The following is a 25,583-nucleotide window of genomic DNA, read 5'->3' on the forward strand; positions in this document are numbered from 1 at the left end:
GGCCCTCCCCAGACTCATTAAAAGTGTGACACATGTCTGGCGATCATTTTCGCACAAGCTGGGTGTTTGTAGGCTACAGCAACTGCAATGTTCGTGTGCATAGCTGTCCTTAGGACATGGCTGGACGCCTCACCCTACTGAAAGTACACTACAGCTTTTTCCCACCATGCTGGACAGGGGCGGTGTCACCAGGACACAGGATTATATACGCATAGCTGTGGAACGGACAGACGTGTGCTCCCACAACTAATTACAGGTGCATTATAAAATATGCACATGCAGCCAGTACTGCTGGCCTACAGATAACTGCATTGTGATTGCGCATATGCCGGGGAGGTGCAGTGTCCCTGGGAAACCTCAATTTTGCTTAACTATAGCCATCTCAGAGAGTACTGTGGGCCACAGACTCCTAATGCAATTTTAACACAAAAGGAAAAGGCACTCACACACCCACCAACACTTTACATCTACACCTTTAATTTCTAAGATACACAGACACTATTTGGAATGGCAAGGGGTAGCCCAAATGGATACATACACAGGGGAATTGGGGATTTGAACAAGTTCGTCATGATGGGAGGCAAGGATTTGGGGTCTCATCGAAACGTCACTGCTCACAGGGATTTTGTTGGGGACGGTGGGATGGGGAAGAGGTACATGTGAAGGTAGGGCAGTGGCATTTTATGTTTCCCATTCTTGTACAACATCTTTTAAGGTGGCTAAATGTTTTAGCAATTGTTGCATTTTGACGTCCAGGCGGTCTATGTTGGTTTTTACAGCGTTTCCTTCATTTTTTGTGGCCATATGCAGTTGTGGAAGAGTTGCTGCTTGTTGTCCATTCCTTTTCATTTCCAGTATGTCCTGTTAAAGATACACATCTGTTAGGGGTATATGAAGCAATACATATTACCTGCATCTGCTTTCTCTCCTCCCCTCCCTTGCTGAATTCCTGACTGAAGTTGCACTGGTTACCTGGCCACCCTTTCTGATCTCTGGCCCAGACCCCGTCATTTGCCCACCTGCACTGCCTCCCTGGCAACCCCTGCACTTGGGGACCGTTTTTTCTGTATCCCTTCAGTCCCCCTACCAGCACTTATGTCTGCACTTCCTTGCACTTGCCACTAGCTGGCTGTTTTATTTGTCTTATTTTTTCTTATTTATTCCACTTTCCCATGTAATGCACTTTTCCCCTCTCCCTTCCCCGTGCACCTCTCCTTTTCCCCCCTTCCCATGCACTTGCGCGATCTGAATGACACCTGGCCTAGGAGGATTGTTGTCTGTCCTCCCTTTGTCCCCCCCCCTGGCCACGTCGCGCCTTGAAACACTTGTGTATAGGCGCGTTATAAATGCCATATCATCATATCATACCTGTCTTACTTTTTAGACTGTGCTGCGTACCAGTGGCGTTACAGTTGTTACTCATTTTGTCATGCGGGAAATTATCTTCCAGCCGTTTTAGGGTGCTTGGCATTACTGCATACAAAAAAAAATGTTTTTCCACTACTGTACACTGCACAAGCTGTGCAATTATAGGCAAATCTTCAGTGCACTTACCATGTTGTAGTGATGTTCTGCTCTGAATACTTTGCAGTCCTTACTCTGCCACTTCCTTATTCATTCCTATGTAAAGCCACAGTACAGTAATGTTGTTCGACGCAGGCGCTATTTCCATTATTGGTGCATTCCATTCTGGTGCATACCCTATGCCTTTGCTCTGTTTGATTCACAAGTAGAGTTTGCAGACCTCAATGTTTCCTTGCAATACACGTATATGGTGCTCTTTGTATATCTTCTTTGTCTTTGTTGAATGGTACCACTATGTAAGAGAACCCCTGCCTTTTTCAGCAGTTTGAATGCTAGCCGCTATCCGCAAACAGTCTGCGGTTACTGTGCCCATCAGCATGCAGACCTCTATTTGGTATGCTGTATGGTACCTCTAAACTAAGGGTATCCTGGTAAAAACCTATGAAATTCTGTGAAGAAACGTTAAGGGCACGTTATGGTGAAAAACCTTGCACATTCAGTGCAAAAACTTTGTTAAAGGGACATTATACTTCCTTTGCACTAACAACGTATCCATATTATGGGTACACGTAAAACCCCAAAGATGTGCCAGTTATGGTAAGCTAAGCAACAATAACTCCCGCCACAACTGTGCTCTGCTAAGACTAACACCCATTACATCAAAGATCACATCACAAATGTAATTGCCATTTCTCCCAGTCTCTTTTTCAAAAAGGATTCCTGTTTTCTTTTATTAACTGGTGAGTTACTTTTGGTTACATGAGATGGGTTCTTCTCCTTTGAGTCAACGCATCCTCAATTTGTCTCTTTTGTGCCAGAGTTAAAAACTTCAACGAACTACAGTCTGCATCATTCCTTTTTGATGCACCCGGCTGGAGGTTGAAAAAAACTTCATGCTAATTAGGTTTATCTTGGCATTGAACGAATTGGTTAATTTCAGATGGGTTAGGACGTCAACCATCACCACTATCTTCAGTTGTATATACTGATAGAGTAATTCATCCTCAATTTCTTCCATGGATTTGCTCGATTTGGGATCCTTATTCAATTTTATTAAGTTACTGACTTGGCCGTTAACTGTGTTTTTTGGGTTTTTTTTTCCCTCTTTATTGGACTTTTAGGGTGGATGGCAATTCCAATTTTTGAACAAATGTTCTAGCCATTCGTTTTTTGGTTTCTGTTTCATGTTAGATGTTTTCCCAGCCATCTTTTGTCCCTCTTCTTTCTTCTTTCTTTGCCGAAATAGGGAGCATTTTTTAGGAGGATGTTTTGCGCATTCGACTGACCGGAATTTGTGTCCTCCACCACCAACTCAGCACCCACCTCTAACTCGTGGCAATTGGTCCACGACTCCCCCAATTTCGATGAGTTTAATGATTTGGTCAGGTGGGTCCACTGGATCCATTTTGATTTCGGTCCCTGGAATACAAGCTGGGTTAACAATTATGGCTGTAGGTCTTAATTGTTTTCCAATAACATGACTTATTACTGGCTGTTTGTTAGTTGTCTTGTCCACTGCATGGCTCAGGTGTTTTACCGTTAACCCCTAATTGCATGTCAATTTTGTCAGATAAAGTAGTGACTTTTCCCACCAAGTCATTCAATATTACTGAAAGAGAGGTCTTTATTGTCAGGTGGAATAAAAACTCTAGGAGTCAAAATAATTTGCTTATTTAAAAAAAAGTGTTTGAATGGCTTGTGTCCTCCCACATATTCCTTATCTTTGATATTTCCAATATCCAGCTTGCCACTTCGGAAATAAATATTCCCAGTAGAGGGCGCTGCGCGTCGGTGCCTGTCGAGTCGATGTCCCTCGGAGGCCTTCGTCACAACGTCATCATTGGGTATAAGTAGCGCGGCACAGCTTCCGTTGCTCAGTTCAGTTTTTCCACGCTTCATGAGCTTCGGGAACGCAGAGCACTTGGTTCGGTAAGAAAATTGAAATTCCTCCAGTTTTTTGGTGAAAATCTTCAAAACTTCAATATGAGATGGCCTCTTCATCGGCTCCATCTATGCCGCGGCCCAGCTTAAAAAAATTCTGTGACTGCGGGGCTAAGGTGTCCATGACAGAGCCACACAGGGTCTGTCTGTGGTGCCTTGGGGCAGAGCATCCTTGTTCAGAATGTGACGAGTGTATGTCCATGACGGCGAAGGCCTTGAGGGAGCACAGGGGTAAACTGGATAGAGGTAAGCCCCAAAAGCCCATTAACCCTTCCAAACGCACTTCCAATGAGTCGAGACAGTAGTCTTCTCGTCGCAAAAAACACTCCTGTCACGTTCTCGAAGCGGATCACACCATTCAACCTCTTCGAAACATAGTAAGAAAAGGTGCCATAGATCGCCATCCACCTCATCCTCCAGTTGGCTGGAGAGAGTAATATGTCCTACCAAAAACAGTTCTGCGGCACAGTGGGAAGAATTCTGCAAAAGTATGCTAAAGGAGTTTCAGAACGCTGCCTTGCCCCCCTCAAAGACACCTAGAGGCAATACCCCAGAGAAAAGCCTGGCAAACACAAAAGCCGCGAGTCTACAACCTCGGCAAGAGATACTCCTCGGGAGCGTGAAAAACCCTTGAGTCGAGAAAAGGTCTCTGATGCACAAGACGTTGTCACTATCGACTCATTTGTCGAAGCCAAAAACTGTGTCGGGCACCAGCAGCAACTCAGTCGAAGGAATGGTTATCGACACCACGAGCGTTCGCCCCCCAACCCCATTGATGCCGTTCAGGTCATTACCCTCGACAATTCTGTCGAAGAAGTTGACGGCCTCGAAGCCTATAAAGGTTTCCACGAGGCCACTGACATCTACGTCAACGATTTTGGGCTATTTCTGCACCAATAGTGACATTGATGGCTCCTACTTCATTTGAAAAGACATATGTTCCTCAATCTTGTTTAGATTTTTCAAAACTCTATCCTCTATTTATGAGGAGAGTGAAATATCTGATTATGAAAGGCCTTTTGGTCTGAAGTATGAAAGACCTTCTATCCCAGAAACACTGGTCTCAGAGGAATCCAGAATGAAGCATCTGCAGGACTCCCTGCATGAAGCAAGTGGGATTGATACTTCCCCAGAGATTGACTTCGGTAAACCTAATCCAGGGGATCATGCAGAAGGCAATTACAGAATGCTCATGAATAGTGATGGAATATATGGGGTGGTCTAGGCCCACACCTGTGTACAAACAATATGACCCAACTGATATACTTGACAAGGGACCACAGGAGGACCCTATTGTCCCTTTTCACAAGGCTTGGCATAAAAAGTTATCTACTAACTGGGAAACACCACATGTGATCCCTGGAGTCAGTAAAAGATTGACCGCTAAGTATAGGGCATCAGATGCAGATCCTCTATCACTCCAGAAAGTTTGATTATACAAGCTTCAACTTCTTCTGGAAAGCAGAATGCTTATCACGCAGGATCGTGATGATAAGTTTGATGCCATGGCTAAGAACATTTTCTCGGCATGTAGTCTGCTAATGCCACATGCATGCTGGTGAGGTTTAGCCACACCCTTTGGGATTGTTTCAATGGCGGCTGACCATATCCCCGAAGGGGAGGAAAGGAACGGTTTCTTGAACATTATCAAGGATGGAAAGGACGCTATGTGAGAATCCCTCCAGACCGGTCTCGACTTCGTTGACCGCATCAGCAGAGCCATGGCGGCTACTACGACAATCCGCAGATTTGCGTGGTTGCGGAAATCTGAATTTGCCCCAGATGTAAAGTCCAGGCTTCTGAATATGCCCTTTTACGGCACTCACCTATTTGGTAAGAAAGCTGATTTCGAAGGGATTGTGTCCTCCGACGTATTCCTTATCTTAAATAGAAATCCTTCAGCTTTGCTGGCCTCGGAAAATTTTTTCGCCAGAGGGCGCTGCGCGTCGATGATCGCCGAGTCGATGACCCTCGACGGCCTCCGTGCCGACGTCGACGTCATCCTGCCTATAAAGGCCGCGCGCAGCGTCCGTTGCTCAGTTCCGTTTTTCCGCGCTTCGTTGTGCCTCGGAACACCGTTGCTCAGTTCTCGTCAAGATAACGTATATAATAACTACTATTTACCTCGATATCGATGGCATCCTCCTCCGACCCGACGACCCCTCGGTCCGGTTTCAAAAAGTGCCGAGACTGCGGGAAGAAAATGTCGTTGACGGACCCTCACAGGGTCTGTTTGTGGTGTCTGGGAATCACGCACCAGAGTTCGGAGTGTGAGGAATGCCTTTCCATGACGGCGAAAGCCTTGAAGGAGCGTAGGGGGAAGCTCGAGAGAGGTAGGTCAACTTTAACTTCCTCGAAAGCTTCTTCGGTAGAGTCGAGACGTTCGTCTCCTCACCATAAAAAACACTCTCGATCTAGATCACGAAGTGGCTCCCACCACTCGTCGACATCGAGACACTCGAAGAAGAGACGTAGGAGATCCCCTTCGTCATCTTCGTCGAGTTCTCCTGAGAGAGTTCATTGCCCCACAAAACGCAGCTCGCAAGCTGAGTGGGAGGAATTCAGGAAAAAGATGCTAAGCGTCTTCGAGAAAGCGGCCTCGTCCCCCTCGAAGACAGCTGAGGGTGATACCCCGGGTAAAAAACCCAAAAAATCTAAACGCCGCGAGTCGCAGTACCCGGCGGAAAAGTCAACCCGAAAGCGCCTCGAGCCATCGGGAGATAAAGCATCATCGACGCCATCGTCGAAAACTCCTTCGAAACAGAGGTCGGCGCCATCGACGCCGTTGTCGAAGGATTCATCGGCGCATCAGTCGATCGAGTCGACGCCGACGTCGACGCCGATATCGACGCCGGTGAAGGAAAGAACCACGGCTACTCCACAGCCAACGGTTAGACAAAAGACCTCCGACTCGACGCCGAGAACGTCGACGTCGTTCTCGAGCAGGACTCCGATCCTTTCGAGTTCTTCGAGGCCTAGTACACATTTCTCGACGCTTTTCACGGCGCCTTCGAGTACTTTCACGTCGGTGTCGACGACATCGACGTTTTCAAGGCCTGTGATGATGGCTCCTTCTGCATTGGAAATGGGGTTTATACCATTCCAAAAACCAATGTATCCCCCTTTAACCTCGATTTTTGAGGAAAGGGAGGATTCAGACCAAGATATTGATTTACAGAGGACCACATCACCAGAGCCAGAGACTTTCGCCTCTGAGGAAGGAAGATTAAAAAATCTTCAGGATGCACTTCAGGAAGCTAGTGGCTTGGACACTTCTCCTGAAGCAGAATTTATCAAACCAGACCCAGGAGAACATGCGGAGACTCCATATAGAGCTCTGATGTCTAGAATCATAGAATTTATGGGTTGGTCTGCACCTTCTCCTGCCTTTCAGCAGGATGACCTCACTGACATACTGGACAAGGGCCCACAGGAGGATCCTGTGGTTCCATTTCACTCTGCTCTACAGAGAAGGATTTTGACAAACTGGGAAACGCCAGAAATTATCCCGGCAGTAAATAAAAAACTGTCAACAAAATACAGGGTGGCTAGTTCTGACCCTGAATATTTGTCAAAACACCCTACTCCTGAGAGCTTGGTTGTACAGGCTGCAACCTCATCAGGCAGCACATCTGCATACCCCACTGCTCCGCAGGATAGGGATGACAAAAAGTATGATGCCATGGCTAAGAAGGTTTTTTCTGCCTGTAGCATGGCGTTAAAGTCTATTAACGCGACCTGTACGCTCGCTAGGTTCAGCCACACCCTTTGGGAGTGCGCTTCATCAGCGGCTGACTGCCTCCAAGAAGGAGAGGAAAGGGACGCATTTTTAAACATCATCAGGGATGGTAAAGATGCGATGTGCGAGACCCTACAAACTGGCCTAGATTCTGCTGACAGTATCAGCAGGGCCATGGCGGCAAGTACCACAATCCGCAGGCATGCGTGGTTGAGGAAGTCTGGTTTTGCCTCTGACGTGCAGACCAGGCTTTTGAATATGCCCTTTGACGGTTCTACCCTCTTTGGAAAGAAGGCGGATGACAGTTTGGAGAAACTGCAAACGTCCAAGGCAGCAGCCAAGTCATTGGGAGCTGCTATCCGTCAGAATACCTTTCGTCCTTCGGGATCATCGTGGAGAGGACGGTCCTTTCGTTACTATTCCTCATATGGAAGGGGCAGGGGACGACCGGCTCAAAGAGGCCAAGGAAGATTTACCCGTGGTGGACGGGGTAGGGGAAAGAAAGCCGCACCCGCAGGAGCAGGAGCCACTTTACCTTCGGCAACTGCATCAGCCGCTTCAAAACCACTCTGAGGTCTCCCCTCACAGAACACCAGTAGGGGGCAGGTTAACTCACCATCTGACGGAATGGCAGGCTATTACGTCAGATGCTTGGGCTCTGGAGACAGTGGCCCAAGGTTACTGCCTGCCCTTCCTACATATCCCTCAGAGTCATCCACCGGGGAACAACCCCTTGAAGCTTCCAGATCCGCTCCTCTTGCAGGAGGTTTTAGACCTGCTAGAGAAAGGTGCCATAGAACTGGTACCTGTAGCGGAAAGGAACAAGGGTTGGTACTCCCCCTACTTCATAATACCGAAGAAGGACGGAGGACTGAGACCCATCTTAGACTTACGGGAATTGAACAAATTCCTCCGAAAGGACAAGTTCAAGATGGTGACTCTCTCTCAGATCCTTCAGGCCCTCCAGCTTCAGGACTGGTTGGTATCTCTAGACCTCCAGGACGCTTATTTCCATGTGCCGATCCATCCCAGGCACAGGAGATACCTGAGGTTCGCAATTGGCAGCTCTCATTATCAATTTCGAGTTCTGCCATTTGGGCTAACCTCCGCCCCGAGGGTCTTTACCAAGCTAATGTCGGTTGCGGCTGCAAGTCTAAGGAGGGAAGGGATTCATGTCTACCCTTACCTAGACGATTGGTTGATCAGAGCTGTATCTTCGGAACAGGCTCAGAGACAACTAGATTATGTTTGCCACTTCCTTCACAAGCTGGGCTTCTCCCTCAATTTAAAGAAGTCACAGATGATACCATCACAGAGACTCCAATTCATTGGAGCAGTCCTGGACACTTCCCTGGGAAAAGCCTTGCCACCAGAGGTGAGGGCTCGAGATATTCTGCAGATGGTCATCAGATTTCAGAATGCCCAATATCTCCCAGCCTACGACTTTCTGAGGTTGCTAGGCCTCATGGCATCCTGCATATTCCTCGTGCCGGAGGCTCGCCTGAGAATGAGATCCCTCCAGTGGGCACTGAGAACTCGGTGGTCACAGTTCTCAGGAAGGATGACAGATCTCCTTCGGATCCCGGTCAAAGTAGCCCGAGACCTTCAGTGGTGGGCCTGTCGGGAGAACATCCTGAAAGGAGAAATGTTTTGGCAACCATGGCCGGAGATAACAGTAGTCACGGATGCCTCACTCACGGGGTGGGGAGCTCACGCCAACGACTTGACCATCAGCGGTCGTTGGTCTCCATCGGAGTCCAGACTACATATCAACCTGTTGGAGCTGAGAGCCATCAGACTAGCGCTGAAGGCTTTTCTGCCGTCTGTACGGGGAAGAAACGTCCTAATAATGACGGACAATACAGTGGCCATGCACTACCTCAACAAAAGAGGAGGCGTAGGCTCACTACCACTGTGCAGAGAGGCGATGCAGCTCTGGTTTTGGGCAATTCAGGAAGGAATCTCTCTATCGGCAATTCACCTAGCCGGAGAGAAGAACTTGACAGCGGACGCTCTGAGCAGGCAGAGCACAGTCTCTCACGAGTGGGAGATAGCTCAGGAAGTCCTTCAAGAGATCTTCGCCCTTTGGGGAACCCCTCAAGTGGATCTGTTCGCCACCAGTATCAACAGGAAGTGCGACAGATTTTGCTCAAGGGAATTTCCCCCGAGAGGAGCTCTAGGAGATGCGTTCGTAGTGGACTGGGAGTTCCCACTTCTGTACGCGTTCCCTCCGGTCCCTGTCATTCCTCAAATGATCAGGAGGTTGAGAAGGTTTCGGAAGACCATGATCCTAATTGCCCCGGATTGGGCCAGGAGAACGTGGTACCCGGACCTTCTAGACATGTCCATCTGCCCTCCAATTCGACTGCCATACAGAGAGGATCTTCTCTCGCAGAAGGAAGGTCAGGTTCTCCATCCAGCCATCAAGACCCTCAACCTTCACGCTTGGTGTCTGAAAGGTTGAGGTACAAGGATTGGGACCTTCCGGATGATGTTATGGAGGTGTTGCTTTCGGCCAGAAGGCCGGCAACTAAAACTCTATACCGCTGCCGTTGGAACAAATTTTGCAGCTGGTGCAGAGAAAAGAATATTGAACCCTTTTCTTGTGGTACACCTATGGTGTTGTCATTCTTACTTTACCTGGCTAATTCAGGCCTACAGGTTGGCACAATTAAGGGCTATCTCGCAGCGCTATCAATCTTTAAGCGCACTGCAGAGGAGCCTTCATACTTCAAAATTCCATTGGTAATACAATACCTAAAAGGATTAACTAATGTTTATCCCCCGAAACCTTTTCAAGTTCCCTTATGGGATTTAAACCTAATTTTAAACTTCCTAAAGGGTGCCCCTTTTGAACCACTACACTCTTGTTCATTGAAGCTTCTCACCCTCAAAACTGTTTTGCTAATAGCATTGACATCTGCTAGAAGGGTTAGCGAGTTGCAAGCCTTATCGTGTAAACCTCCACATACAATCTTTTACAAGGACAAAGTTGTTCTTCAGGTGAAGCCTAACTTCCTCCCGAAGGTAGTCTCGGAGTTTCACATCACTCAGAAGATTATATTACCTTCTTTCTACCCTCCTCCTCATCCGGGGAAGGAGGAAGAGAGACTGCACAGGCTGGACCCTAAGCGAGCCTTGAGCTTCTATATCAGCAGATTGGCTAAGATCAGACAAGCAGACCAACTCTTTGTAGGTTATGCAGGACATAAGTTGGGCCTTCCAATAACAAAACAAACCATCTCCAGATGGATTATTTTAGCCATTCTGGAGTGCTACAAATTGGCAGGAAAGGAGCCTCCTCAAAATCTAAGGGCTCATTCTACCAGGGGTATCGCAACATCCTCAGCCCTTCAAAGAGGGGTGCCAATTCGAGATATATGTGCGGCTGCCACATGGTCGTCCGCACATACATTTACCAAATTCTATAGCCTGGATTCCTCCTCTAGTCAAGAAACTAGATTCGGCAAGGCTGTGTTACACTCTGTCCATTCTGGAAGGGTAACATAACTTTTATTACTCCCGCCTCCAGTCACAATACCACTGCTATGGGAGTCTATCTAAGATAAGGAATACGTCGGAGGACACAATCCCTTCGAAGAACTAGTTACTCTTACCTTGTAACGTTCTTTCGATGGGATGTTCCTCCGACGTATTCCTTATCGACCCTCCCATCCATCCCCGCAGTATGACTTCCTGTGGGTTTGCAGCCTATGCTCCTTCAAGGTGATTAGTCTAATCCAAAAACATTACTGGGGACTACAAAACGGAACTGAGCAACGGACGCTGCGCGCGGCCTTTATAGGCAGGATGACGTCGACGTCGGCACGGAGGCCGTCGAGGGTCATCGACTCGGCGATCATCGACGCGCAGCGCCCTCTGGCGAAAAAATTTTCCGAGGCCAGCAAAGCTGAAGGATTTCTATTTAAGATAAGGAATACGTCGGAGGAACATCCCATCGAAAGAACGTTACAAGGTAAGAGTAACTAGTTCGACTGTTTGGAGAAGTTGCAAACTTCAAAGGGGGCGGCCAAATCCCTTGGAGCTGCGATAAGACAAACTCCAAACCGCCCTATTAGTGCACCTTGGAGTGGCCGGTCCTTTCGCTGCTATTCCGCATTCGAAAAGGCAGAGGACAGCCTGCTCAAAGAGGCCAAAGACGATTTCCCGGTGGCGGATGGGACAGAGGTACTAAAGACGCAGCAGCAGGGCTACCTTACAGTCAGCCCCTGCGTCAGCCACTTCAAAACCTCTGAGGTCTTATATCACAAGACAGCAGTAGGAGGCAGGTTAACTCAATATCTGACAGAATGGCAGGCTATTACTTCAGATGCTTGGGCATTGGAGACAATTGCCCGGGTTACTGCCTGCCTTTTCTATGCACACCTCAGTCATCCACTGGCGAACAACTCTTTGAAGTTTCCAGACCCGCTCCTTATGCAGGAGATCCTAGACCTGCTAGGGAGAGGTTCTATAGAACTGGTACCTATAGCGGAGAGGAACAAGGGTTTGTACTCCCCTTATTTTATAATTCTGAAAAAAGACGGAGGAATGAGACCCAGCTTGGACTAATGAGAATTGAACACATTTCTCAGGAAGGGCAGGTTCAAGATGGTTACCCTTGCTCAGATCCTTCAGGCACAGAGTACCTGAGATTCGCCATTTGCAACTCTCACCATCAGTTTCGGGTCTGTCCATTTGGGCTAACCTCTGCCTGAGGATTTTCACCAAGCTAATGGCGGTTGTGGCAGCGATTCTCAGGGGGGGGGGGGATTCACGTCTACCCCTACCTGGACGATTGGTTGATCACAAAGACTCCAATGTATCGGACCAGTCCTGGATGCATCCCTGGGAAAAGCCTTGCCACTAGAGGTGAGGGCTCAAGACATTATACAGATGGAAACAAAATTCCAAAATGCCATCTCCCAGCCTTCGACTTTCTGAGGTTGCTCGGCCTGATGGCATCCTGTATCTTTCTGCTGCCGCAGGCTCGCCTGAGAATGAGATCTCTTCAATGGGCTCTCGGGACCCAGTGGTCACTATTCTCAGGAAGGATCTCCGATCTTTTACAAATTCTAAACAGAGTCTCACTGGACCTTCAGTGGTGGGCCTGTCGGGAAAACATCTTGAAAGGAGAACCTTTTTGGCAACCGTGGCTGGAGATAACAGTAGTGACGGGATGCCTCACTCACAGGGGAGCCCATACCAACGATTTGACCATCAGCAGTTGTTGGTCTCCATCGGAGTCCAAACTACATATCCACCATTTAGGGCTGAGGGCAGTCAGACTAGCGCTGAAGGACTTTCTGCCCTCTGTACGGGGTAAGAATGTCCTGATAATGACGGACAACACAGTGGCCATGTACCACCTCAACAAAAGAGGGGGTGTAGGGTCACTATCACTGTGCAGAGAGGCAATGCAGCTCTGGTTCTGGGTAATACAAGAAGGAATCTCTGTCGGCATTTCACCTAGCTGGAGAGAAGAACACTTTGACGGACACAGGCAGAGCACAGTCTCCCTGAGCTAGTTCCCTCTTGTGGAAGTCCTTCAAAAGATCTTCACCCTTTGGGTAACTCCTCAAGTAGACCTTTTTGAGACCAGTGTCAACCGGAAGTGTGAACTATTCTGCTCAAGGGAATTTTCCCTGAGAGGAGCTCGAGGAGACGCGGTTGTGGTGGACTGGGAGTTTCCACTCCTGTACGCGTTCCCTCCAGTCCCCGTCATTCCTCACGTAATAAGGAGGTTCAGGAAATCCATGATCCTAATTGCCCCAGATTGGGCCAGGAGAATGTGGTACCCGGATCTTCTACACCTGTCCTCCGATTCATATTCCACAAAGAGAGGATCTTCTCTCGCGAGAGGATGGTCAGGTGCTCTATCCCGATATCGGGACTCTCAGCCTTCACGCATGGTTTCGAAGCGGCTCAGATACAAAGATTAGGACCACCTGTACGAAATAATGGAGGTTTTGCTTTCGGCCAGAAACAAGTTCTGCAGTTGGTGTAGAGATAAGAATGTTGACCCTTTCACATGTAATACACCAATGGTGTTAACCTTCCATTTGCACTATTGCACAGATTGGCACAATAAAAGGTTACCTAGCAGCGCTGTCCTTCAAGCACACTGCTGAGGAACCCTTACTTTAAAATACCCTTGGGAATTCAATTTTTTTAAGAGGTTAACTAATGTTTACCCCCCACCCCCAATTCCTTTTCAATTCCCCTTATGCAACCTAAATTTGGTCTTACAATTTCTAATGGGTACTCCTTTTGAACTCCTTCATCTGTGCCCATTGAGAGTTCTTACCCTCAAAACTGCCTTTTTGGTGGCAATAACATCTGCCCGAAGGGTGAGTGAGCTACATCTTTATCCTGCAAGCCTCCTCACACTGTCTTTCACAAGGACAAGGTGGTTTTACGAGTCAAGCCTTACTTCCTCCCCAAAGTTGTTTTGGAATTTCACATCACCCAAAAAATAAGCTTGCCTTCCTTTTACCTTCCTCCTCATCCGGGTAAAGGGGAAAATTAAGGCAAACTGACCAATTATTTGTCTTTTACACAGGTCATAAGCTGTGCCTAGCCATCACCAAGCAAACCATTTCTAGATGGATTATTCTAACTATTGTAGAATGTTAAAAGTTGGCCGTAAAAGACCCTCCAGAGCACTTAAGGGCTCATTCAACTAGTGGTATCGAAGCTTTGTCAGCTCTTCAAAGGGGAGTTCAATTAAAAGACATATGTGCAGCTGCCACATGGCCGTCTGCACACACCTTTAAAACATTTTATAGTTTGGATTCTTCCACTAGCCAAGAGACTAAATTTGGAAAGGCAGTATTGCACTCTGTGCATACTTAAAAAAATAGTTTTTACTCCCTCCTGTATACATTACTGCTTTGGGAGTCTATCAAAGATAAGGAATACGTGGGAGGACACAATCCATTCGAAGAACAAGTTACTTACCCATGGTAAAGTTCTTTTGACAGCATGTTCCTCCCACGTATTCCTTTTCGCCCCTCCCGTCCTTCCCCGCAGTAAACTTCCCTTGTGTTTAGCCTGCTCTCCCTCAAGGGTAGTAACTGTCTCAACCTGGACAATGCATATCACTTCAAAACAGAACTGAACAACGGATGCTGTGTGCGCTACTTTTACCCATGATGGCGTTGACGTTGTGATGGAGGCCTCCGAGGGACTTTGACTCAACAGGCGCTGGCGTGCAGCTCCCTCTACTGGGGAAAAATAATTCCAAAGCAGCAATCTGGATATTGGAATTATCAAACATAACAAATATGTGGGAGGAACATCCAGTCGAAAGGACGTTACTATGGGTAAGTAACTTGTTCTTCTCTATGCTCCGATGGGTACAATTCCTCCAACAGTTAAATATGTGTAATAGCTCCCTTTTATAGCAGACTCTTTAACCTCAACCATTGATTTTGAGAAGAATGCTGTAATCTTCCTCTCTAGAGTTTGAATCTACCCTGAAGTATTTTATTAGCTGTTCACTCACTACAGGCACAGTCTTAGTGGCTCCTCTAGGCATAGGTGACCGCGGTGTAGATTGTGCCTCCTCAGTGGTCTCAAGAAGTTCAACGGGCTCAATACCCTAGAAAGTCTCGGCTTCAATCAAAATACAATTAGTTTTCAATTGCGGCACAGGAGCGGACCCCTTACTTAAGGGTGCCTGAGATACCCCATCCGAAATAAATGTTCCACGCGGTGAGGAAGATTCATTACTTTTAATAGCTGATGTACTTGCTTCTACAGATTCAGAGCTTACCGGTGCCAGAATGATAGTTCCCACTAGTAGAGTCTGCTTACTTAGTTGGTAGCCAGATTCAATCGTGTTAACCGTCCGTCCGAGCGTGAGCAGCTCTTAATCATGGCTTCCTCACCTCTGACCATAGACAGCTGACAGCACCTTACATCAATCCTAGCAACTAATGTTGGGAAGCAGGGGCGAAGTCCCAGGCCCCCAGACAGTTCAGAACAAGGCTATTGTAGAAGGTGATGCTGTAGGGGAGCAAATTGTAACATTTAAATCGTGTGTAATGAAACTCCATTTTATAAGTTAGACACCATTTTAAAATTTGGGCCTAGTGCCACGGCCATGCTAGTGCACTTACATTCAGTTCCGAGGGTCTAGAGGGCGTGCATGCTCTCCTTGCCCGCAGTCTGGTAGCTCAGCCAAAGGTTAATTTTCTAAATCACACGCACACACACACACAGTCCTTTGTTGCGATTTATCCTTAGTGTTTGCAACCCAGAAAGAATGTGCCCTGCAAGGCCAAGAAAGGAACAGCATGGGGCCTTGAAGAGTTATCCCACTAGAAAGGGGGGTGAAGGTTTTAGGCCTTCACTGTGCAGATCTATGTTATAACAGCCCCAGATCTCCCCACCCCCCAAGTCCTGGACACAAACATTTGAGTACATTGCCCAGCCCATGACCACCGTTCATAAAACTGTAGAATGACCAATTGATCAGGAAGATCAGAGAACAGGGGCAGCCTGCCCCCACTATTCGTTAATGTGATTTGTGATGCGAGGTGTAACAAATGTATGCTGCGGGCAAACGTGTGGAGGCGCCAATGTGTCTGGGAAAAGAGCAGGGGTATGCATAGTTCTGAGAAATGATCATGACTTCAAAACTACCCGCCATGTCCATGGTACCAGGTGCACTGTAGAAATGTGAAATAGTTTATGTAACCCAATTGCCAATTAATGTCTTATATTTCACTGGCGACAAAAGAAGGTCCCCGCGTGGAATAATATGGGCCGAAGATGCTGGGGCCAATCATCTGGCATCCCCTATGGAGCATGCCATATGTGTGTAGGGTCGAACCAACCAGCTACCCGGATTTGTAACCTTTGTGATTTACATCATTCGTGACGATGTGTATTCTTTTTTTTTTTTTTTTTCATAACATTTTATTTGGTTTTACATATAGGCAATACATATATCACAACAGCAATCTCAGAACAGCAATCATTCAGTATGATTTAGCAAAAGCGACTCATGGTAGGGCCGGAGTGCAGGGGGCAAAAATGTTAGTGGCCACTACTGACCATGGTCTGTCCTGTCTTTTTTCGCCAAGTGGATTGTGGGGCGATGGTTAGCCATGGTGTGAGGCAGTGGTTCAATAAAGCGGGCTGCTTTGGAGCCATCTTGTTAACAGAGGCCTCCGGGTGAGGGCCGGGAACCTGGTGGCGTAGTCCATAACTGGATCCCATACGTTTAGGGTTCTATTCAAGGAGCCTGACCGGATCACCGTGATTCTTTCGGCCACCACTATATCCCAGCATTTTGCCCACCAAAGTGCCACGGAGGTGCCCTCTTTATTTTTCCACACCCAGGCCATTGCTATTTTTGCTGCTAGGAGTAGATGCGTGCATAGTCTGGGGATTTGGCCTGATATTGGGAATGCTCCGTCGCCTGTGCTGCCAAGAAGGACGATTCCAGGGTCCCATGGGATGGTGAGGCCCGAGATTTCCTTGATGTGTTTGAGTATCTCTTTCCAATAAATTTCCGCTTTCGGGCATGACCACACCATGTGTAGCAGTGATCCGGTAGCCGAGCACCCACGCCAACAAGTTCCCGGAATGGTTGGGTTGGCCTTGTTGATTTGGGTAGGGGTTATATAGTACCTGTAGCAGAATTTATAGCCCCCTTCTCTGTTTGTAATGCATTGTGAGCTTTTGTGTAGCCTGGCCCAGATTTTCCCCCATTCTTCGACTTCAATTTCTTTTCCCAGGTCCTTTTCCCATTCGATCATGTATCTTTCCTTTTTCGAGGGGTCTGCCCTGTCTAGGAGTCGATACAGGGTCGAGATTCTGCCTTTGCTTGTAGGGGTTGTTAATGATAGTTCCAAGGCTGTTAATTCTCTGGAGCATTTCTCCCTGGTTACTCTGTGGGACATCCAGTGTCGGATTTGGGCTTAGTGGAATCTCTCCCCTTCAACCACTCTGAATTTTGCTTTGCATCTTTCAAATGATAGGTGCTCCTGCTTCCAGGAAGTCACTGGTCTTATGTAAGCCACCTGCCATCCAGGGTTGGAAGCCTTGAGCCGATAGACCTGGGGAGAAATCAGGGTTATTCCAGATGGGAGTTAGGGGGCCTAGCAAGCCGCGGATGTGCCATTTCCGGGCTGCTTCCTTTCAGCAGTGGGCTGTCGATATTGTTGGCAGCAGCAGGCCGCTGTTTGCTTGTGGTTTTACAGGTGGAAGGTGTGGGAGGGATGATGGTACCACCGGACACCAAGATTCTTTGAGGTGTGTCCACTTCGGTTTATCTGTTTCTTGGGCCCATGTGAAGGCGTGAGAGAGTTGCGTTGCTAGGGTGTATCTAGCAAGATCCGGTACTCCGAGACCTCCCTGTGGAATTCCTCTCATCATTATTCGTTTGGCTATACAAGGTCTCCCCCAGCCCCCCCTCCCCCATACAAATGCTTGGATTTGCTTTTGCAGGGCTGCAAGGGCTGGACCTGGAATGTTGATTGGGAGTGCTGTGCAATCGTATAGCCATCTGGGGATCAGATTCATTTTGATGGCTGTGATTCTGCCAAACCATGATATTTCCTGTGGCTTCCACCTTTTGAGATCCTTTTGAAGATCTTTGATCAGTTGCGGGAAGTTGCTTGAATATAAGCGCAGTGGGTCATTGGGGATGTGAACCCCGAGATAGTCGATTGGGCCTGATGACCATGGGATTGGCATTAGGGAGCTGAGAGTGTCTTTTTCCTGTCTAGAGAGATTCACGGTAGTGCTACGGATTTGGATAGGTTTACCCTGAACCCTGATAGAGTCCAGAATTCTGTAATTTCATCCCATATAGCACCCAGGGACGATGCCAGGTTTGTTGACGTTATTAGAACATAGTCAGCGTATAGCGCAATTTTATATTCATGACCTCCCACGGACAACCCATTTATGTTCGTATTTTGCCTGATTCTTGCTGCAAAGGGCTCCATGGAGAGAGCAAAGATTAGGGGAGAGAGTGGGCAACCCTGTCTAGTGTCCCTGGATATGTGGATTTTGCTAGACCTTGTGCCGTTGAACCGCAGTTGTGTGTTGGGAGAATGATAGTTAGCCATTACCCATATGGTAAAGTTCGGCCCAAAGCCAGTGTGTGTCAGGACTGCCCGGATGTACCCCCAGTCAACCAGGTCAAAGGCCTTATGTGCGTCTAAGGATATGGCGGACATTCCTACCTTTAATTTGTGGGCACTCTCGATAATGTCGATCGTCCTTCTAATATTGTCATGGGTACTTCTCCCAGGGATGAATCCCGTTTGGTCTTGATCAATTAGGGTTGATAGGGCTGGTGCCAGTCTGTTGGCCAGTACTTTGGCAAAAATCTTCCCGTTAATATTCAGGAGTGAGATAGGCCGGTAAGAGGCAGCTAGTTCGGGGTCTTTTCCAGGTTTGTGTAGCAGGATTGTGATGGATTCAGCCATTGAGTCGGTTGTTGACTTCGAGGTAAGGAAAGAGTTAAACAGGGCGGACATCTGTGCTAGAATTCTGGTGTATTTTTTTGTAGAAATTCGCGGATAATCTGTCAGGGCCCGGGGTGTCTATGATTTCTTCAGTAGAGATGGGTAGTTCTAGGGAGTCTACAGGGTAGTGTCCCGGGAGGGCATGGTGCTTAGATATTCTGCTAGATTGTCTAGTGCCGTGGATTCTCCGGACATGATTGATTTGTGGTGCTTCAATAGTTCTTCGATTTTCTCTGCATCAGAGTAGAGCATTTGTCCATCTTCCCTTCTTAGTTTCAAAATGTTATTTCGGGTGCTGACTTTTTTCAGTTTTTGCGCTAGGACCTTGTTTGCTTTGTTCCCTTTGCTGTAGTAGAATTGCTTCGTAAATGCTAATGCTTTCGCTGTGCGGTCGGCGCAATGCATCTCCAGCACTGTGTTCGCTTTCCTCAGGGTTCTCTCCGTTTTCCTGGAGTTGTGATTCCAGTTCGTTCTCTAATTGCTTTACCTTTTCCTCCAGTTTAGCAGCCATGATGTTGGAGACTCTTCTCTGTTCTGCCCCGGCACTAATCGGTGTGCCTCTGACGACCGCTTTCAAGGCATCCCAGATGATGTTGATGGGTGAATGCTCCGTCGTGTTTTCTTTGAAATAATTGGATGCATTCATCTAATAGCAATGAGTCGTTAAGTTTCCAATGCCTTTGAACCCGCTGTTTTTGGACTGAGATAACTAGATTTGCGGATACTGGAGCGTGGTCCGATATCATGCAGGTGTGGATTTCTGCATTGTTAAGACATGGGAACAGGACTCCCGATAGGAGTATGAGATCAATTCTTGAAAAGCCTTTATGCACACATGAGTAGTGAGTGTAGTCCCTTGCGGTGCCATTGAATAGCCTCCATGCATCGACGGATTCGGTTTCTCTTAGCAATTTGGCTATTGCTAGTGCTTGCACGAAGTCTGTGTTCGTAGGGGGCAGAGTTTTATCTATTTGTGGGTTTGGCATGCAGTTGAAATCTCCACTTATGATCAGATGGCCTTCGCGGAAGGCTAGAATGGTCGGAATTAGGTTTGCGATAAAGTTGGCCTGAGATGTATTGGGGCCGTAAACTGAGACGATGGTTATAGGAAGTTCTTCAAACAGGCCCTTTAGAAGGAGGAAGTGGCTTTCCGGGTCTCTTTTTATGGTGATTTTTGATAGTGGGACTTTGTCACTTAATAGGATTGCAACTCCTCTCCTCTCCTCTTCTGTCCGGAGGAGGCAAAGTATGCTCTGTTTATATATCTATTGAATCTTACTCAAGGTTTGTCTTCCTGCAATAGGTGAGTTTCTTGGAGCAGTACGATGTCACCCGATAACTGACCCAGTGTGTGTTCTACTGATTTACGCTTTCTTGGCAAGTTCAGGCCTTGGACATTCCACGTGAGTATCACTATTTCACTTGTATCGGCCATTGGTATACATTTTAGGGTCCGGTGTGTCGTTGGCCTTGCTCTCGCTCCTGGGCCAAGAGTCTGTTAGCGGCGATCGCTTGCTGCGTTGGTTTGGTGGAAGCTTAGTTGCTGGTGCGATATGCTGTGAGGCCAGAACCTGTGGGGCTCGGATTGCTCCTCTCCAGGTTGGCTGCCATGATAGTTCATCTCTCTTCCCCCCCCCCCCCCCCACTTGAACTGGTAGTACAACCATTGTCCTGCTGCCACTGGGGAACTGGTGGCACCAAGGCGCCTAACGATGGCCAACTGGGCCGCTGATCCGAATGCTTTTGGAGCTCATCCTTGCTCCCGCACTGTTGGCATGAATGAGAGTTGATGTCTCTGGAGGCTTTCTCCCCACGAGATTGAATTGCCAAGACTCGGCTAAGTTCTTGCCAGGTTGGTCATCCCAGCAAGGTGTCTTTCTTAGGGGGACCCCAGAGTCTTTGTCTTTTGCAGGCTTTTGACCATTCTCCTGTGGGAGGCTTTTCCTGAGGGGGGCGGGACGGTTCTTTTGAGTCCGACTTCCCATCAGACTTTCTGAGGCCCATGAATTTATCCGCCTCTTTAGGCATGTGAATTTGCCTCAGGGCTCCTTCCCATTTAAATTTGACTGAGGTCGGGAAACCCCATTGATACAGGATCTTTCTGTCTCGTAGCCATTCCGTTGGAGGTCGCATGATTTTCCGCTTTTGGAACGTGGAGGCGGCTAGGTCCTGATAGAGTGAGATTGAGATTGCGGAGCCCTGGAACGTGATCTGGTGCATTTGCCTCGCCTTGCGCACAATTTCTTCTTTCATTTGAAAGAAATGGATTCCCTTCTTGGGGAGGTTCTGTGCACCCGGTCTAGCTCCAAGGGTGCGGTGTCTGGAAGTGTAATTATAAATCTAAGTAGATTTGTGATAAAGCTTTTTAATTCTGCATCTGGGATGGAGGATGGTATTCCTCGTAAGCGGATGTTATTCCTCCGAGAGCGGTTCTCTGCGTCCTCCTGTTTTGCCTCTAGGAGGTTGCATCTTGCCTCTAAGGCCGCGATCCTGTCCCTGTCCTGATCGATTTCAAATCTTTGGTCACAGACCTACGCTTCAAGCTCGGCCGTTCGGTGTTCTACTTAACCCGCCCGTCTAGAGTTAATTTTCTTAGTGACCTCTTCTGCGCTTTTTTGAATTTATTTAGTCAGAGCTGACCGTAGGTCTTGCAGGTCGGCTTTAGTGACTGATTGGGACGGGCACCGGGTTGATGCCGATGCTGTAGACATGGGGGTGTTGGGGGGGGGGGGGGGGTTGGGTCTTCTGGTAGGTCCCCCTTTCTGGATCTCTCCCTAGTAGTAATCGCTAATAGGGAGACAATGTCCGCTTGCCTTGAGGCCTTGCCGCTTCTTGACATCTTGGTGCTGCTGGGTCACTGTGGCAGGTCTTTCTGCGTGGGATTATTGCTAGTATACCACAGGGGGAGAGTGCGGCGGCCCTCGGCGTGCAGTATGAAGCATCCCAATGACATCCAATGAGGAGGTGCGGTGGACTTATAGGCAGAGTGGAATAGGGGGTGAAGCCGCGGCTAGGCGGGTGGGGCCCCCCGTGTTCAGTGTTGTATTATTTTGGGGGGCTGTTATTGATGATTCAGGCGGGAAATCCTCCCCTCTCCTCACCTTAAAGATGTCGGTGCTGGTCTGACGTGTTTTCCAAGAGGTATGAGGACTCTGTGTCGACCTGCAAGTTTACGGCTTTTCAGGCCCAGTGAGATCTGTGCTGGCGTAGGTTCACTGTGTACCGAAGAATGCTGGGCTGAAGGTCTGGGTGCAATCCGGCCGTGGCTTGCGGAGTGAAGTGGGAGAAGCGTTGTGGTAGGTACCTCCGGCTGGGAGATTTGGTTGGCAGGAGGGCAGTCGCCGCCGGAGTGGTTGCCAGGGGTGAGCGGATGAGATCCCCTGGCAGGGGCGCAATGTTCTCCGCTTGCCGTTTCCACCCCCCCACCCCCCCGAGGGGGAGCAGCCAGTACCCCCGTGCAGGATAGAAGGGAGGCGGTGGGGAAGAAAGCTGGGGCCGGGAGGCACCTCGAGATAGAGCCTCACACCAGTCCCGAACAGCTTCTGGTAAGGTTGGCTCAGTTCTATGCAGGCCCACAGTCCTACGTGCGATGGTCTGTCTCCGGGGCTGTGCGGGATGATTGGGGTTGTCGCGGCTTCAGGGTGAGAGAATGCTGGAGGCAGTGCGGGCTGGAGAGCTGTGTGCGCTAGGCGGCTTCGTTCGCTTTAGCGCGCCAGCCCCAGCCCCACACGGAGGTACTCCTCTGTTTCTGCTCCGCGGCCGCCATCTTGGTTACGAGCGGGGACCCGTGTGAAAGAACTTGCCGAAACGTCATAATCCGGCCATGACACGGGGTCCCACTCGGTAGACAGCTGCTGGCGGTATTCATGCAACGGTAGTTTTAGTTTCTCTTCATAACGGGGTCTGGTAGCGGCATTTGCAGCAGTGGCGCGATGGGCCTCTCAGGAGCTCCTAAGAAGCCATTCCACTCGTGGTGGCTCCAAGCCACTCCCCCGACGATGTGTATTCTTAAAAGCGATTGCTTATGCTATTTTCGTTACAGCACTCAGTGGCAGCAGAGTTCTTTGTTGACATGTACTTGTATGTTTGTGTGATTAAACCTTGTTCTCCTTGCAAGAGGTGTGCTGGGCCTTTTTCCCTTGGGCTGTATTCTGGTGTGAGCGTTGAGGGGTTACTCTAGATTTTCCGATATTGTTCCAGTATATAAGAAGGGAGACGGGTTGGATCCTAAAAATTACTGACCTTATGTAGGTCCATCTCCAAAACCTTTGAGGCTTTTAATTTTATTACATTTGGGAATTGCTATTCAGGTCTGCTTAGATGGAGGAAGCCTATCTTCTACAATTGACTAACGGGACTTAGGCAGGGGTGCTTACTTGCAGCATGCCTTTTCAATCTATATATATTGGACCTGGGGGTCGCAATGGCAGTTCTTCATTCTTTCCTGCCATGATTAGGCCAGCTGAGGGATAAGCATTCTTGCCTACGGTGACGACAGTTGTTTTAGCTGCTACCCAGATTGATTTGCATCGTACTTTAAAAAACAATTTTCCTCACCTCAACCTTACTATTAACACTGCCAAATCACAAATTCTCACATTCACCCATGTCGAAAACCATAAGGGTTTTTCAGTGCATATCTCAAACATAAAGGTAGATGATGCAGTTGACCAAATTGCCTTACCTGGGCTTCAGTCTCTCTAGAGTGCCATCTAATGTTTGGGAGTACATCAAATTGGGACCAAAAGCCTTTGTTTGCAGCACAGATGAAAAGGTTGACGCAAACATTTTGATCCTTCTCTCTAATGCCATGCATCAAATATTACATGGCCAAGGGTGTTCCAACCATATTATACAGTCTTGAGCTTATGGATCCGGTAGAGGGAGACATTCTAAATCGGAGGTCTGCAACCTTTGGATCTCCAGATATTTTGGACTATAACTCCCATCAGCTCTAATCGGAGGGATTCATGGGGTGGGATCATGAGTCAGTCCAAAAACTCTGGAGAGCCACAGGTTGCAGACCACTGGTCTAGATAAACTGAAAGGCTTATTCTGCCATCATGTTTTCCCATCTAGGTTCATCAGTATGAGTTGGGCTTGTTGCCCTGTCACCCCATTAGAAAATGGCGGTTGAATCAGATCTATATAAAACTACAAGTTCCCCCTGCCTTGTCTCTGTATGCCAATCTCCTTCGGGGAAGATCAGTGAAAGTTATTAATAATTTCATGACCAAGTGCCTGGACTTGCTTGGAAAGAAGTGGGTGTCATTTGCCACTTTGACAATCACCTTTCTGCAAAACAAAGGTTATGGGAAATGGAGTGACTTCTTATGAGAGAATCTATAGTGGGCTATAACATTTAGTTTATTTACTTAGCGCCGTATGGGCCCGAGGGCATAAGGGCGCTAACAAAAATAACAAACACCAACCACAGACAAATAAAAGACTTGGTAACAACGTAACAAAAAGCATAAAAGACAATTGGCTAAAGTACAGGTGAGCCTACACTGCAAATCAGTATCTGCCCAAAAACAAAGTAAATAAAACCATGCATTTGAAAAAACAATATAAGCTGGACAAAAACAGAGTATAGTCCCTTCTTCTGATAACGGCCTTACACAGTGGAATTTACATTCAACTTGGATGGAACATTAATGAAGTAGTTGCAGTTCGCTAAGAACAGTGGAAGGTGTAAGGAAGGCTTGGTATCAACAGTAAGAAGTATACAATTGACCGTAGTTCAAGGGTGTTTATTGAACTATGATATGATAAATGTATGGGTATGATAAATGCCCATATAATCATGAATCTACAGCAAGCTACGACCATCAAATAATAACGCAGTCCTAGTGGTGTCTTGTCAAAATAAAGGGCCTATACTAAAAAATAAAAAAAAATAAAAAAAAAAACCTGCCAATACTTACCTCTAAATATAAATAGTGTGGGGATAGTGTTTATGAAAAAGAAAGACTTGTTCACAAAAATGATATGTCGGGATGTTCAGGCCATTGACCTTTTCAGCACTGGTCAAATCTGTTCACTTGAGCATAGCACAATCTCTGGCTTCTTCGGCACGAGGATACAGTTCAATCACTAGCATCAGGGCCTTCTGTGCCCAAGTCTCTTTACTTATCGAAGTCTCTTCATACAGAGGGCCTGAGGTACCAAAACAAACAAAAGGTTAATTTCCTCGTAAAAGTACTCAACTCGAGTGATTCACTCTGCACCCATGATCCCCTTAGGCTGGGCTCAGATCCTTTTAATACAATGATTGTTACTTTGGATCCCCCTCTTCTGGGCTCTGATCCTCTTTTTACAATGTTCACAGAATATTCTTTCTCGGGTGACTCACTGTTCACCCGGGATCCCCCTCAACCGGGCTGAGATCCTCCTCTTACACAGTTAGTCTCCCTGAGCCGGGTTTGGACCAATTTCATTGTTTATCAATTATCGAAGACATCGCATGTGCACAGGGTTTAACTTGACCCATTGCAGGGACCACTTCGATTTCACAATTTCTTTTTTCAATTGCCACCTCTCAGTTGGAAACCTAACTGAGACCTTTGAATGAGCACCCACGTGGCGCCGGACCACTCTGTTTACGGTATCTGTCTTGGCTTCAAAAAAGTTGTCACTCATCTGCTGGTCAATTATTCATGCTGCTCATCACATATGCTTCACATACTGTTCTGTTCAGATTTCTTTATACAATGTTGCTGCTTGCAACCTTGGCTCTAACACAGAGCGGTCTGGTATTAGTCTCCTCGACTCACCGGCTATGCTAACTTTACTGGAGATGCTTTGTTGTAGGAGCCAAGGACAGTACCACAGCAGCAAACGCTCCTCCTCGCCTTATCGACGCGGAAGAGCCTTTGGTACCTCAACAC

At 47.7% G+C, this 25,583-nt stretch overlaps 1 protein-coding gene across 5 annotated transcripts in view; it reads left to right on the forward strand.

Moving 5' to 3' along the window:
* POLRMT (RNA polymerase mitochondrial) overlaps positions 1 to 25,583 on the forward strand; it is an 886,091-nt gene that overhangs the window by 711,394 nt on the left and 149,114 nt on the right. The window lies entirely within an intron of this gene.

The sequence above is a fragment of the Ambystoma mexicanum genome, chromosome 1p (assembly GCF_040938575.1).
Source record: "Ambystoma mexicanum isolate Mex_15411 chromosome 1p, UKY_AmexF1_1, whole genome shotgun sequence".
In the NCBI taxonomy this organism is placed as follows: Eukaryota; Metazoa; Chordata; class Amphibia; order Caudata; family Ambystomatidae; genus Ambystoma; species Ambystoma mexicanum.